The sequence below is a fragment of the Drosophila persimilis genome, unplaced genomic scaffold (genome assembly GCF_003286085.1).
Source record: "Drosophila persimilis strain 14011-0111.01,24,50 unplaced genomic scaffold, DperRS2 tig00000191-arrow-pilon, whole genome shotgun sequence".
In the NCBI taxonomy this organism is placed as follows: domain Eukaryota; kingdom Metazoa; phylum Arthropoda; class Insecta; order Diptera; family Drosophilidae; genus Drosophila; species Drosophila persimilis.
The window spans coordinates 6,961,038-6,977,307 of record NW_020825298.1 but is presented as its reverse complement, the minus strand read 5'-3'; positions in this window follow the sequence as shown (position 1 = coordinate 6,977,307).

Genomic DNA, 16,270 nt, shown 5'->3' with positions numbered 1-16,270 from the left:
TAATAACAATAATGTATAAATAATAATAATGAATAAATAATAGTAATGAATAAATAATAATAATGAATAAATAATAATAATGAATATAAAATAATAATAATGAATACAAAATAATAATAATGAAGGGTTTATCACTAGATAATGGATATCGGAACCATATCCACTTTAATTAATTTCTTTAATTATTTTGAATTTATTCATTAAATTCATTGACACACAAACAAATACACCCTGTTGTAATCTACAAGTACAGGGTATAACACTAGCAGAAAATGAGCTGAAAGGCGGTTACAATTGCAAATATTTTATTTGTTTTTCAATTGCATTAAGAACCTTAAAAATAAGTTTGAAAACAATTAAACAGCTCAAAGAAGTTTACGTTTTATGGCCAGGACTGAAAATTATACAGTTCTTATAGAGGAACGTGAATCAGAATCAGAAGAAGGTGGAAGGAAGATAACTTTCTCGACATTTTTGTGGTCGATGTGCAAATGAAGCTCAACGTAAGATGTGGTCGACGGGCACTTCTATAAAATCCACCATCCACTGCTTATAAAACTTGTCGTTGCACAAATTTGTGCCTCCAGTGTCCTGTGTTCCTCCTTGAAATTCTTTAGATTTTGGGAAAGCAAAAATTGTTAGCGCAAAAAGTTTTCACAACTGTGTTAAGAAAATACCAGAAAAGGAGTTTGGCGGCGACGGCGGCGGCAGGGTATGGTAAGAGGTTGCCCTTCGAAGCGTTAAGCAATTTGCCAGCTTCTTGCACAATGTCCCCCCTAGGGGGAGGGGTCCGTCTTGGCCCGGCCAATGCGGGTCTAACAGTTAAGTGCGGGATTAAGAAAAGATAAACATTTGTAAGGATTTGGTTCAAAGTTTGCCTTTTGCCTGTTTGTTTGTTTGTTTTTGTTTGCCTTCTTATTATTATTATTGTTCTTGTTGTTAATTTTCGGAGGGGAGGAAGTCCAGAGCCATAGTCTTTCTCGGATTGCAGTTGGAACTGCAGTTGATGCAAGTTTTTCTTAGAATTTCTTTCGTTCTCTCTCGCTTTCTCTGTTTATTTCTTTGGTTGATGAAAGGAGGCAAATAATGTGGGAAATGCAGCTGGAATGAATGAGTATGAAAAAGTTGTACAGTAGGGGATGGAGAATGGCTCCATAAATTAACAGGAGAGTCCTTGGCAGTGGTTTTTAATGAGAACTGAATGAGAGAATAGGTAAATGCTTAGCTGAGATTAGAGAACAATTAAAACTGGGGAAAACAGGAGACAGTCCTTGATGTAGGGGTTCCATTGAGTGGTTTCCTGCCTGCTAAGCTACTCTGTGAGAGAGAAACCGCGTAGTGCAGAAGTTCCTTATGGTATAAGCCAAATGTATTGCATGTTTTCCTTTTTCCAGTCTGATAAAGAATATTTCTGAATTTTCTTCCCGCTAAGCTACTTTGAGAGAGAGAAAAATCTTTGCTCCAGGGGTTGTAAATGGCATTAGAAAAATCTAGAATAAATTTTTCTTCTTTTTCTCTGATATTTCCTATTTTTCTCGCTGCTAAGCTACTCTGTGAGAGAGAAAATGTGCGAAGCAGGGGTTCCATATAGCATTGGCATATGTTTAATGTTTCTTTCCTTCTTCTAGCCTAATAGAGAATATTTCTTATTTAAGCTACTCTGTGAAAGAGAAAATTCGTGTTGCAGGGGTTCCATATTGAATATATTCCATATTTAAATTTTGTCCTTCTAGTCTGAATATTTCTGAATTTTTCCCTGCTAAGCTACTCTGTGAGAGCGCAAATATTCGATGCAGGGGCATAGGCAAAATTTCTTGAATTTTTTGCTTCTTCTAGTCTGATTAAGATTATTTCTTGGTTTTCTTCAAGCCCAAATCCATTTCTTGCGCCTCAGCCTGGACTCTCTCTAACATTTACAATCTCCCTACTCCCTTATTCATTACACCCATAAATGATTCCCATTTCTTGCTTTTTTATGACTGCCAACACCCAGAGAGCGCATCCACAAACAACATCAATTGCAATGTATAGAACATTTGGTCGATGACTTGTAGACAAGAATCGTAAAATATCAACGCCAATAACTTTTGCCAATGGCTGCCGGAGCATCCCTATGCGGGGTTGTGGCGAGGGGAGGTTCTAGTCCTATCCCGGCCCTATCATTGACTGACTAAGCAGGATGCATCAGAAGCATCAGAACTGAAAATCGTGTGGCAAACGTTTTGCGACGAAGAGTGAAGACACCCCGGCGGCGGTGTTGGGTGCACAGCGCACGCCACACGCCCCAGGCAAATGCAAACGCAGACAAAGCAAAGTAAAGGACAGCACAGGAGCAGGGACTAGAGGGGGGCAGAAGTGGCAGGAGGAGATGCCACAAATAGAGCTGCATGCGTGTGGATAACTGTTGTATGGCAGTTCTTTTTTGCCCGAAGGCGTCCGTCATATGTGAAGCAGAAGCTACCATATTGATGATGCATTTGGTGTGGCCAATGCACAAAGGGCGTAGAAGGTTGCCGCCGCCACCGCCTCACCCCGAACGGCCACAACCTCTAGGCGGGGCAGGCAGCTTCAAATAGCTGCTCATTTTTTTGTATTTTTCTGTTGCCTCTGTTGCTCCCTTTGCACTGCAGGAAATATCCTTGAATAGTCCTGCAGACTTTCAGGAATAGAGCTAGCGGTGCAGAGAGGGGGACAGAGCTCTCTTTCAGTACTCTAATTGCTAAGCCACTCTGCGAGAGAGCAGTCCAGGGTTGACTACCCAAGGGAAATTGTTTTCTACATTTTTGGGCATAAAAATAATCGGATTTTATGTAGATTCTGCCCTTTGGAAGATCAAATATTTTCCTTTGATTCCAAGTCTTCGATTTTCTCATATTCATTCATCGAGACCCATCAAAAGTCCTTTAAAACTATCCATAAGGAACCATGGGTATATCCCGAAAGGTATTATTTATCGATTCCAATCAAAGATCCTTAAAGGATCCCGAATGGTTCTTCTTTTAATTTACCATTGAAATATTTCTCTCAGTGTTTGCCAGTTTAGTGTATTTTGTGAATCTTTCCCCTTTTTTTTATGTACTATGCAGTTGGCAGTCTGTGTCTGTGCCCCTCGCAGTCCCTCGGAGGCGCAAAATGTGTGCACAAAGGCTTAAGGCAAACAAAGCTGATTCAGCAGCAGCGGCCGTTGAGGCGACTACTGTCTGTCAGCAGCTACTCCTCGACTGCACTGCAACGACTGCACAATGGCAGAGGCCAGGGGCCAGAGGCGCGCGGACCATAGGGGGTCGCAAAGAAATATCCATTGCTGGAGTGCGAGGGCCTCTCTTTTTTTTCTTTTTTTTTGTTGCCCAACGCAAACAAATGAAAGTGGATCCACTTGAGCGCAGCAAATGAAGTGCCATAGTTGGGTGGGCAGCAGGTTGGGGCGGTGGGGTGGGGGGGTTGCTGGAGAGGGTGTAGCGACAGCAGCCGGATCGGACAGTAAAAGTGCAACGAAAGCGAAAAAAGAACTTGAAACAAATACAAAAGGGGTAACCCCCCACACACACACACATACAAAACGTCGATGCTAGACATACAAATGATACACGAGGAGTACAGTAGAGACTGTCGTTGTTAGACATCACCACATTCTAGGGTGTCAAACGCCATCATTATACAGGCTCCTCTAGGCACAGAACTGACAGTTCTTAAAGGAGTCCTTGAGGGCGTAAGGGCGTAATAATTTCACTAAATTTTAGCCACTTTATGTCTTCTAGTTTCTTGTTTCCATCCTTTTAATCACTGAAGTAGTACGTAACGATATTCCACAGATCATTTTAGGTCGGTTCTGTTCTTTGTGCGGTTTTAAACTTTCTAACACACTTTTTTAACAACAAAAAATTTGAATAAAGGAAGTGGTGTAAATTAAAACAATCTCCTTAGTTTTTTTATATATATATTTATTTTTTTATATATATTTATTTTTTTATATATATTTATTTTTTTATATATATTTATTTTTTTATATATATTTATTTTTTTATATATATTTATTTTTTTATATATATTTATTTTTTTATATATTTTATATTTTTTTTTATAATTAATTGAATTAATTAATTTAATTTTCCATTTTCCGGTATGAGCTAATGAATGAAAGTCCATTTTCCTGTAATCGGTCCCGGTGCTGAAGATGAATAATGTTTCATTGAGTTCCAAAATAATCATCACAGTGGTTTTTCAAATATTTTATATTAAGATTTTATTTAGTTTTTGAGATATAGATGCTTAGATGATAGATGATTCTTCACTTCCACTGATCATTTTGATTTATCTTTAAACTTTGTTCCATTTTTTTCTTTTCAAAGTTTTTCCATAGGCGAACTGCATTAGAAAGATTTTCTTTAAATTTTTAATTGACAGCCCTAAAGATCTATAAGTTCCATATTTTTTTTTTGTTTTTTTTTTAAACTTTTTTTTTTTAGTCTTCGGAATTTTATTTTTTTCTTTATGGTACGGTTTGCGTTTTCTGATTTTGTTCATTTTAGTGGTTTACCACCGTAAATGTATTTATGTACGAGTATGTCGGTCGCTTTTGCAACAGTGTCATATGTGTTGCACACCAGTTGATGATGTTGCTGACGCTGCCAGGACACGCCGGGGCAGGACAGTATAGGATAGGTCAGGCCAAATGGAGAGTACGGTTAGGGGGGGTTGGGGGGACTGCTCCTGCTGCTTACATTGGATGAGCCGCGCTGGAGCACAATTTTCAAGAGATACGTCAATATTTGACAAGTCGTCATTGTCGTTTGGCTGCCTGCTGACTGCCGCCTGCTACCGGCTGCTGGCTCCTCCTCTGCATCCTCCTTGTTGTCCTTGCCGTCCTGTATTAACCGTTATTTTCGCTGCGCTCTTTGCTCCCTCCTGTTTCTCTTTTTTGTACATTATATGTGTGTTCTTCTTTTTTTTTAGTATTTTCCTCCGATTTGTCGTTGGTACTTATGCAGAGTTGCATTTGTTTTATAGTCGGTTTATTCTTTTTTTTCAGCTGACAGCAAATGGAGTGTAAAACTGTAAAGGAGGGAAACATAGAGAGGAAAGGAGGCAAACAAGGAGAGAAAGAAAAGGGGCAAAGTAAAAGAGAAGGCATTAGGGTCTAAGAGCGGGGAGATTGATAAAAATAATAAGCTCACGTAAAAAATTACTAACAGCAATTAAATTAATAATAGATAGTACCTGAATTCTACAAGGGAATTCTATGTTCTAATTTCTCTTAAGCGAACGGACACAAATTTCTACACACACGATTGAATGAGGAAATAATTATAAATATAAAAAAATTAATAATGCGAAAAAAATACAGAAAAATAAATAAATAAAGCAAAAAAAATACAGAAAAATAAATAAAACCCAAGAAAAAGCAAAAAAAAAAAAATCGAAAAGTAAGACATCTTGCGGATTGTGAAAAAGGAAGCCCCAATTTATGTGATTTCGGAACACTTTTGTGTAAGTGAAAAACAGATCCTGGGTGAATATACGAATAAATACACAAGGAATAATACATTTAAATACAAGATACCCAATTTTGTAACAAACCAAACGTAGGAAATGTACGCTTAAATACCGCCCTTTCATTCGGAATTAACCATAACTTTCCTTACACATCTCCGGCATGGCAATGCCTCACATGGCAACATCAATCACATGATAAATTTCTTCATTTGCCCCCACTCCACTTATTACCGCCTGATGTACCACTGATGAGTGAGTATCTTCCTCTAACCAGCCGAAAACTTTTCAATTCTGATGGCTTATTAAAAGTACCAGGCAATATGAGACTCGTTCGAGCCCCTCGAGGCAGAACAGAACATCAGAACATCCGAAACACAAAAACAAAAACAGAGCCTAAGCCTAAAACTCAAACTCTATTGAACTTCAAGCTTGGTTACCCGCACTAAATGGAGGACTCCCCAATGATGATAATGATGATGAGTAGAAGAAGGAGAATGCGATGATGATGATGATGAGGAGGACACTCTATACAGGGACTGAAAGGCACACCTCAAGCGCAGGAAAAGCCGCCACTCGATAGACAGACAGAGAGACAGAAAGACAGACAGACTGCAGACAGACAGACCTACGATGAGATGAAGAGGCAGCATCGGCAAGAGCAGCAGCTGCTGCTATACTGTGGATGCCGCATGTTGCAGCTTTTGTTGTTGTTGCTTACCTAAATGCAATGGCAAAAGTTTTATGTTCAAAACATGAGCAAGTGGTGGGGAAGGAGGTGGGGGAAAAGGAGTGCGGAGACAACACAGCAACGACGACGACTAAGCTTACTTCCGCAAGCATTAACGATGCACACCCCCCCAGAGGGGGTGCTGTAGAGTCGGGGGTTTGGGGGTTTATGGGGATATACTACTGGCTGCATAATGGGGTCTGGGTCCGGGCAACAGCCAATGACCATTAGACGGACCACAGTTGCCCAGAGCGGAGTTTGGCCATGCGGAGTGTGTCGTGGACATGGGATGTACAATAAGGCAAAACGAGTTATTAATAAACAAGATTGAGAGTGCCATTTGGGCTATAGAAGAAGTCGGAATACTCTCAACTAAAGGACTTCTCTTTAAAATTACACTGAACATTGTTTATGGTCTAAATGTATCTCAAAGATGTGTAAAATTACCCCATATCATGACTTGAACTTATGTAATTTGAATATTCTGTAAATATATTTAGTATTTTGAAGTATTTTTTAATACTTTTTAATATTTGTCAGTATTTTTCAGTATTTTGCAGAATTGTTCAGTATTTTTTCAGTATTTTTCAGTATTTTTAGTATTTTTTTAGTATTTTTTTAGTATTTTTTTTTAGTATTTTTTTAGTATTTTTTTTTAGTATTTTATAGTATTTTTTAGTATGAGACTACAGATCACTTATTCCTTCTTGATGATATGCCAAGATGAGTTTAAATAGGAAACACTCGGACAGTCAGAGCTCTTTAAAGCTTCCCGATTAATTCTACTTTCAGTAGAAACATTCCCAGCACTAACACCCCACATAGATATGTACTCGTATGTAGCTCTCATTGGACAATATTGACTTAATTGATTATGGGTACGTACGGTGCGCGCATCCACCATCCTATCCTAACTAATTTCAGGGGAAAAGCAAACAACCCGACAATGCCTTGATGGCTTATGGTAAGTGTATAATAAACAAATATGAAGTGGTCTGGGTATAATATTCCGTCCTAATACAGGAAGCGGAAGTGCTAACATCCACACACACACACACACAGACAGAGACATAAACACACATGGAGAGAGGCGGCGGCGGCTCAGACGGAAAGATAGGCGCAAAACTAAATGCGAACAAATATTGCAAAAGTTTTTGCCATAGAACATAAATTTCTGTCATGGGGCATCATTAATTAGCGGGGAATGGCCACACCTTCCACCTTCACTCAAAACGGAAGTACAGTCGGGGGTCAACAGCAAAAAAAAGAGTGTTGGAAAAAGTTAAATTAAGCTTCAACGAGTGTGCTGTAATTTTATGTATATTTTTCTGACTCTCCCGTTTATGAATCCTCCACTTGACATGAAAATTCAAATTGAAATCATCAATCATCCTGCAGGACCCACCCAGCGGAGACGTAACTTGACGGCACGGAACGAAATGGGAAAGAAACGGTACGGGAACGGGCAAAGGAGAACTAATGAAAACCAAACACAGCAGGCGGCTGCAGCGGCAGCGATATGTTATTAGGAGCGGATGGAGTATGGAGGATAGAGGATTGGTGTAGAGCGGAGATCACAGGTGGCGGCACAGGGTGCACAAAAACGCTGTCGTTGCAATTTTGTGGCACCTTTTGCTTTGCTTAAGCTTTTTGTTCCTTTTTATTCTTTAGAAAACCTGTTTTTTTTTTCTTACCCTAGCAAGGGGTAGGACGATTGAGTGCATAGACATTTTACAACACCTTAAACCCCCCTTTTAGTATCTTAATTTGCACTTCACGAACATACCCTTGAGCATCAATCGACTGCTTCCTATGGTACGCGATGGGAGAAAGTTGGGAGCTTGGACTCAGGAAATGGTTTCTGCAAATCATAAGATCCTTATAGAAATCTCTGGAATATATCTTCCAAAACTGCTGGTAAGTGCATCCAAAGAATCGGTTACCCAAAACCCCAACAATCGTATCCTATGGTTTCTTTTCTTTATGCCGTTTCCATGCATTTCTGTTTGGCCCTTTTGCATTCTGTGTGCACGACGGTATCAGTGTAGTAATCAGAAATTTTAATCAAGAGTAGAGATGCCCTCTCGTCATGTTGCTGCTGTTGCTACTGTTTGCCTCCTGATGCCGCCTTAACGCTTCACTTAGCTCCAGCGCCGAGGTAAACATTGCAATTATGTCGAGCACAAGAGCAGCGGCAGGAGCAACAGCACGGCGGACCAGGTGAACTATGATTAAAAAAGAAAAGGGAATGAATGGGATATGAAGCCAAAGCAAGAAAGCAGGAGGCGGCAAAGGGAGAGGGAGAGCGAGAGAGAGGCGGCTACAATTTCTACAAATCAAGTGTTCAGTTTATGAGACAGAGCCCTGCCCTGGAGAGGGAGTTGCCAAGCGTTGAAGGCCGTACAAAGTGTGGGAAATGGGTGGCATCTTGGGGCATATGTTGATGGCTTGGCAGCTTATGGAAAAGTGTTGATAAATGCTTGCAGAACCAGTGCATAAACTGGTAGACAGGTGGGAAACAAATGATCCAGTTAGGCGAATGACTTTAGTTCGCCGTGCAAATATCCCCTAAACGAACGGACCATCCGCCAGAATTTACTCTGGACCTTATGGATTCATAAGATATGGTAGAAGAAAAGTAAAAGAAGTAAAATATCAAAACAAAAGCAAAATAAACCCAAAAAGCAAAAGTCACACAAATGAAGTGAAAAATAAAAAGTAAAAAAAAAATAAGAAAGAAAGTTAAAAGATGCCACGAGGAGGCGGATAGATAGTTGGATAAAACGTTGCCGAGGGTAAGGGGAAGGGGGAGGGGTAGGGTCGGAGTACATGCAAAGCAGCCACGTGCAAAATGGCACACAGCTGCCAAGCGGAAGTGGCAGTTTCCGTTCCCCTCATCCCCCTCATCCGCCGCTCTGGTTCCTTGTTCGGTGTCCACCCCTCTCTGTCACTGTTCCCCCCCCTGCCACATACCGAAATTTCCCATGTGGAGTGCCTTTTGCGGTTATGATGAATATGAATGCTATGTGATTGCATTAGCAACTTGAACTCCTCTTCCGCCACGCATATCCTCCTCCTCCTCCTCCTGCCCACTCTTGACGTTGCATACAGTACATGACATGACAACACACTCATTTTCACATAATGGCCAGGCCAAGACCAAAAAGAACAGCACAGAGCTCCAGACCAGGCCAGGACAGGCCAGCCCCACTGTGCCATCGAGGGGAACCATGCAGTGGCCGCAGAAAATGGACTATGGAAGGCCGATGTGGGGCAGGCAAACGGAAGCTTTTTGAAAAATGTGTTTAGTGTGTGACAAAACAGGCACAAAGATAACTTGGTGCCCAAGTCCAGAGGGATGCTCATTGGCGGAACCATTAGTTCATATGAACTGAGCCGATTTTATTCACCCCAATAAAAGTGGATTTTTTCAAAGATTGTAGGCATAATATATTCCATATATTCCATATATTTAAAGAAAAAAATTTAAATAATGATCGTGCATCTGGGAAGAACATTTATAAGCCCTAAAGTGTTTCCTGCTCCTTGGAATTATTTGAAGGATTTGCAAACTAACTGGAGGAAAACGAAAGAAAGGTTTTCCTTGAAAATAATCAAAAGTTCGCGGCATTTTTATTAAATTAAAGAAAACTCGGGGAACGTTTCTGAAAGATCTGATTGATTGGATTGAAGACCAGATCTTCTAAGAGAGAGGTGCTATAAAGCCATGTCCTTGAACAAGTTTGGACCTATTTGACAAGATAAAATCTAATTTGAATAGAGATTTTAAACGAATAATGCCTTGTAAATTGAGAGGAAACCAAACCAAGTATGTTTTCCAGATTTTTTGAACTGATTCTTAAATAAAATCCAGTCGAATCGTTTGCAAAAGCTTTGATTTATTTGCCTACGGTATATATAGTTGAAACTATACTTAGACGCCGCTCGAATTAGCTCCCAATTTAATAAATAAATTGGTACCCAGGGAACACCACGGGGAGGCCATTGCACAGCATTGCAATGGGGTCACTCTTGGGGACCTTCGAGTCGACTTGAGCCGCTTTTAAAAGCATTTGTAAGCTCCATTGTTCCCCAAACACGGCCAGTGGGAAGGCCGAACAAGAGACGAACAAGAGATAGCTAGTATCAACGGCTGTCTTTAAAGTAAGGCCGATTTGTAGCAGTGTTCTTAGAGTTAAATTAAGTGCAAATTTGCACTCTTGCATATATATATATATAATTGTATATCTATGCATATATCTCTCTTCAGATTTGTTGTGAATTTAATTTTGGATTGTTTTTGAAAACATTTGAACTTCTTTCCACACCACCTTATATTGAGGTAAAGTTCAGGGCGCGCTTTTTTTAATGTGGTATCCCCAAAAGGTAGGCCTATTCCACAAAACCACTGTCTCAAGAAAACTCGATACTATTTTACAGTATTGGTAAATAGTAATACGAGTAATACGACAAAGGGCTATGACATGAATCCTTATCTTAGATACTGCTTCGGAAACTATTCTAAGTGACCGGCACGATAATGAATTATCGATCTTTAGCAACACTGCGCGTGCAGTCTCTCGAAACTCTCTCTCAAAACTCTAACGAAGCTCCATTTCGAAAGTCTGTCTTATCGAAAGTCCCTTTTTGCAAAACTTTTTGCTCTCGGAAGTCTCTGTTCTCAAAATTCTCTGTTCTCGAAAGTCTCCCTTCTCTCTCTGTTCTCAAAAGTCTGTAATCGAAAGTCCCTGCTCTCAAGTCTCTGTTCTCAAAAGTCTCTGTTCTCAAGTCTCTGTTCTCAAAAGTCTCCGCTTGGCGCTTTTTCAGCCGTATGTATACGCTACCTACGCCCCACGCCATCTTCCCGAACTTGGGATACACGATGTCCTCCGCCTCCTTGCTGATCTGGAGGATCACGTGCTGGCCCCCCTCGTTGGGTAGTGGGCTACCGGCGTGCAGAACCTTCCAGTCAGCCGTTGGCACGTCCTGATTTTGCCTCTGCAGCAGCTTCAGTGCTCGCTCCCCCTGGACAGCAATGGGGAAGAGTACCTTTGCCTGTGGTATGGACGGGATCAGCTCCCTGTCTACCACCTCCAGCTTGGCCCCCTCCCATAGAGCTTCCAGTAGGGGCACCTTCTGCACCATCCACTGCCGCGTTGGGTCGTCATTACACTTGAGGATTTTTACCCCGTTCAGCCATCCCGCTCCATCAAACGTGGGCATGGGAGCGCTGGGGTCCTCCTCCATTCGCGAGAATAGTGCCTCGATGAGCTGTGCGTCGCCGTCATCTTTTCGTTCTCGTCGCTGCGGTCGATCAAGGCCACAATGAGATGTCTCTTGGACACATCGCTCATGGCCTTCTGTCTCGGCTTCCTCGTCTTTGGCTGGGGGGTGGCCACCTTGGGCCCGCGTTGCCTCTTGGTGGCCAACATCTCCTCCACCTTGTTGGCGAATCCACCGTTTGTTGCCTTCATCTGGGGCAACTGCGCGTAGTGTTAGCGGCCCTCCTGTACCCGCTGCTCAGCCCAGGCTAGCTTGGACTTCTCTTCTTGGGAGATATCCGCCTTGCCCTGGAGCCGGCTCAGTAACTTGAGGGCCGCCTTATACTGTGCTTTCGCCTTCATCCCCTCCCTGGAACGCTTCGGCCCTTCCCTACGCAGGGAGCTGGTACCAGGTTCCGGCGAGCGGAGAAGGCTTTCCTCTTCGGTCTTGCTAATGGATAGCCCGCTCTCCGGGTCCGAGTCTGCGTCGACAACGGCACCCGCGCGTCTCACCCTGCAACGCGTCGTTTTTGTGGCAGTAGTATTAAAACTGTAGTATTCCGTTCTCGAAAGCGCCTCTTCTCGGATGTGTCTCTTCTCGAAAGTCTCTGCTCTCGCGAGTCTCTCTTCTGGAAAGTGAGTGAGAGGGTGACAATGATTCCCACTCCTACAAAAACCCGCTTGCAATCTCAGCTATTTTGCTGGAACAAGTGATTCCAGCTTCGCCCACAAGCGGAAGCTTTCCTGCAATCCTCCTGCAGGAACAGTGGTGGGAGGTTCTGCCTACCCTTGCCGGAACAGAGGTGGGATGTTTTGCCCACCCTTGCAGGGGCAGTGGTGGGAGGATGTTCTTCCTCTCTGTCTGGCCAGCGTCCTGTTTGTGGTTCAAAAACTTCACTTTGGTGGCATTTGAGTTTACTTTTTGCCCTTCTTTTTTCCCAGTGTGTTTATTTAAATTATGTTGTGCGGTTTCTAGACTTCCGTTGGCTCAATTAGTGGCCGGTTAGTTACGGACAACGCTGTCCGGCAGCAGAAAAAAAAGGAACATGATAAAAGGATACGTGCAGTATTGTGTGTGTGAGGGTCCTGGTTGGCAGCACTCACACACACACATAAATATATATATATCATCATTCGGGCGCAAGTTTCCGGCATTTTTGCTGCATTGCGTTTCATATTAAATGTGATTACTCCTCGCCCAATGCCCAGAAGATTGGCAGAGCCGGGAGGGGGACCGGGGACCGTGATGTGTTCGGGGGGCCCAGGACATGCCCCGGACTGGTACGGACAGGAAGCTGGAGGACTCGCAGCAATCCAATGAACCGTTAAGCAAACGCATTGCGGGTGCGGGTGGGGAGGTTTCACTTTCACCACCCCTCGCTTTCGCCCTCGCAATAACCGCCAATTCATTTGAGTGCCGTTGTCGAATTGGCAACATTTTGCGGCCCGGTGCCTGTGCGTTTCTGCTCCTCCGGGATGTCGGTCAAAAAGGGTTATGGCCGGGGCCTTACCTTCCACACACACACACAGGCAGGCAGGCACGCACACAACTCCACTTATACGTTTCCCCAAACTCGAGACGCGCCCAAAACAATCGTAAAAATGCCTCAACCCAGGAAGGCAGCGGCACCAGCAGCAGACCCATCAAAATTTGATTGAAAAAAAAGAAGTCCCTGCCCTCAAGTGAAAGTAAGGGAAATCGTCATCAGTTGGAGATTTGATTGCATTTGGCAGAAGGAGGTATCTCTCAAATTCTCGCCGTTTTCCCCCACCCTCCCGTTGGAGGCACTCAAATTTTACGAGACTAAATTTAAGGCTGCATATTAAAAGCGATCATAAATGCCTGCAATATGAAAGATTTTCTCCGTTTCCTTTCGATTTCCCTCGTTTCGTATAAATTATTAAATTATTTCTTGATTATGAATGCATAAACAGGTGTTATGGACCTCTCATGTCATCAACACACACAATGGCCGTAAAGGTTATTCGATGCCTTACATATGGCGAAAATTACAGAATATTAGAGTGCCGGAATGTATTGCCAAGTTAATGTGCACTAGCCGCCATTCGAGTTGGAATTGTGAGACTTGTAACTTATGAGAACGCTGTAAACTAATTTATTCAAAAAAAAAAAAATAAATAAATAAATAAATATAAATAAATAAATATAAATAAATAAATATAAATAAATAAATATAAATAAATATAAATAAATAAATATAAATAAATAAATATAAATAAATATAAATAAATATAAATAAATAAAAATAAATAAATAAAATTAAAAAAATAAATAAAATTAAAAAAATAAATAAAATTAAATAAATAACAATAAATAAATAACAATAAATAAATAACATTAAATAAATAACAATAAATAAATAACAATAATAAATAACATAAATAACAATAAATAAATAACAATAAATAAATAACAATAAATAAATAACAATAAATAAATAACAATAAATAAATAACAATAAATAAATAACAATAAATAAATAACAATAAATAAATAACAATAAATAAATAACAATAAATAAATAACAATAAATAAATAACAATAAATAAATAACAATAAATAAATAACAATACAAACATAAAAATAAAAAATTAATATATAAAAATAAAAAATTTAAGTAATAAAAAATTAATAAATGTATAATACAAAAAAAAATTAAAATGTATAGTAAAAAAAATGTAAAAAAATGTATAGTAAAAAAAAATAAAAAAAATGTATTAAAAAAAATTAAAAAAATGTAAAAAAAATAAAAAAAAAAAATACAAATGTAGTAAAAAAAAATTAAAAAAAATTTTGTAAAAAAAAAATAAAAATAAAAAAATTTAAAAAAAAAATGTTTAAAAAAAATAACAAAAATGTAAAAAAAAAAATTTGTAAAAAAAAAAGACAAAAAAAAATTTAAAAAAAAAAAAAAATGTAAGAAAAAAATTCAAAGACTATACAATACCAAGATGTTGCGGGTATATGGCGGGTCCTAACATTAGAACCCAAAAGGCACGAGGGAGCGCGCGGGGTTTCAATTCCCTTTTCGCCTGTACTTCGTCTCTACCGCGACCGCGCTGCCCATCGGTTTCGACTGTTCGGCAATTCTGGACTCTCGAGCCTCAGCACCGTCGAAGCGGTGGTCGCGGATCGCCGATGACTTTCGAGCGGCACAGTGGGAAAATTAGATTGGAAAATTCTCTATTAGATGCGTACATTAAATTTATCTAAAGAACTCATACAATTTTTTTACTATTTCGGCTGAGTCCCCACTGTGCCGCGCCAAAGACATCAGCGACCACGCTGCCCTACGGTTTCGGCACGCAGACGATTCATATTTTGTTTTTGTATTCTATCTCTCGAGACACACCGACTCGACGCTGACCGAGGCATTGACGAAGCCGAGTAGCATTTCGGAGGCGAAGGTAGCGTAAAAGAGAATTGAAGTAATAGCCCCGCGCGCCCGTACCGGGAAGCGTCAAACGAAAATTGAAAAAGAATTTGTTCCTCATGCAACATCTTGGTATTGTATAGTCTTTGATCATATACATTAGTAAAATGGATATGGTATGAGCAAAAATTATTTTCAATTTTTCTTAAAAAGTAATAAATGCTTGTTTGGTTGGACTATGCCGTTCTTATCTCTTATTGTTGTGCTCAGTTACTACAAATTTTCGTATTCTTTGAACCACATTTGTGGTACCATTAGCTTAGATAAGAGATCAAAGTCGCGCTCTACGTAGAAAACAGATATCTGTGAAATCATGATTTTTCATGTTTTGAGAAGCGCAGTGTTAGCATTGTTTCAGTAAAACTGAAAGGAAAGGATCAAGAGAATGCAATTATCCGGCATAAAAACTGGTCGGCTGGCTCAATGCCCAGTAGGCTGAATAAACTTCAGGAGCATAAGTTCAACTGCATTAATTATTAAGAGAATTAATTTTCGGAAAAACTTGTTCTTAGTTCTTGTTCTTCTTCAAAACGAATAATGCCAGAAGAATTTGTAAATTGAGAGGAAACCAGTCGAATCGTTTGCAAAAGCTTTGATTTATTTGCTTACGGTATATATAGTTGAAACTATACTTAGACGCCGCTCGAATTAGCTCCCAATTTAATAAATAAATTGGTACCCAGGGAACACCACGGGGAGGCCATTGCAAAGCATTGCAATGGGGTCACTCTTGGGGACCTTCGAGTCGACTTGAGCCACTTTTAAAAGCATTTGTAAGCTCCATTGTTCCCCAAACACGGCCAGTGGGAAGGCCGAACAAGAGAAAGTCTAGTATCGATATCGACGACAAAAAACTGACAATGTCCCCGATTTGTAGCAGTGTTCTTAGAGTTAAATTAAGTGCAAATTTGCACTCTTGCATATATATATATATAATTGTATATCTATGCATATATCTCTCTTCAGATTTGTTGTGAATTGAATTTTGGATTGTTTTTGAAAACATTTGAACTTCTTTCCACACCACCTTATATTGAGGTAAAGTTCAGGGCGCGCTTTTTTTAATGTGGTATCCCCAAAAGGTAGGCCTAATCCACAAAACCACTCTCTCAAGAAAACTCGATACCATTTTACAGTATTGGGTATAATTACGATGTGATCCATATCGGATATATAGTAATACGAGTAATACGACAAAGGGCTATGCCATGAATCCTTATCTTCGATACTGCTTCGGAAACTACTCAAAGTGACCGGCATGATAATGGGTTATCGATCTTTAGCAACACTGCGCGTGCAGTCTCTCGAAAGTCTCTCTTCTCGAAAGTCTCTCT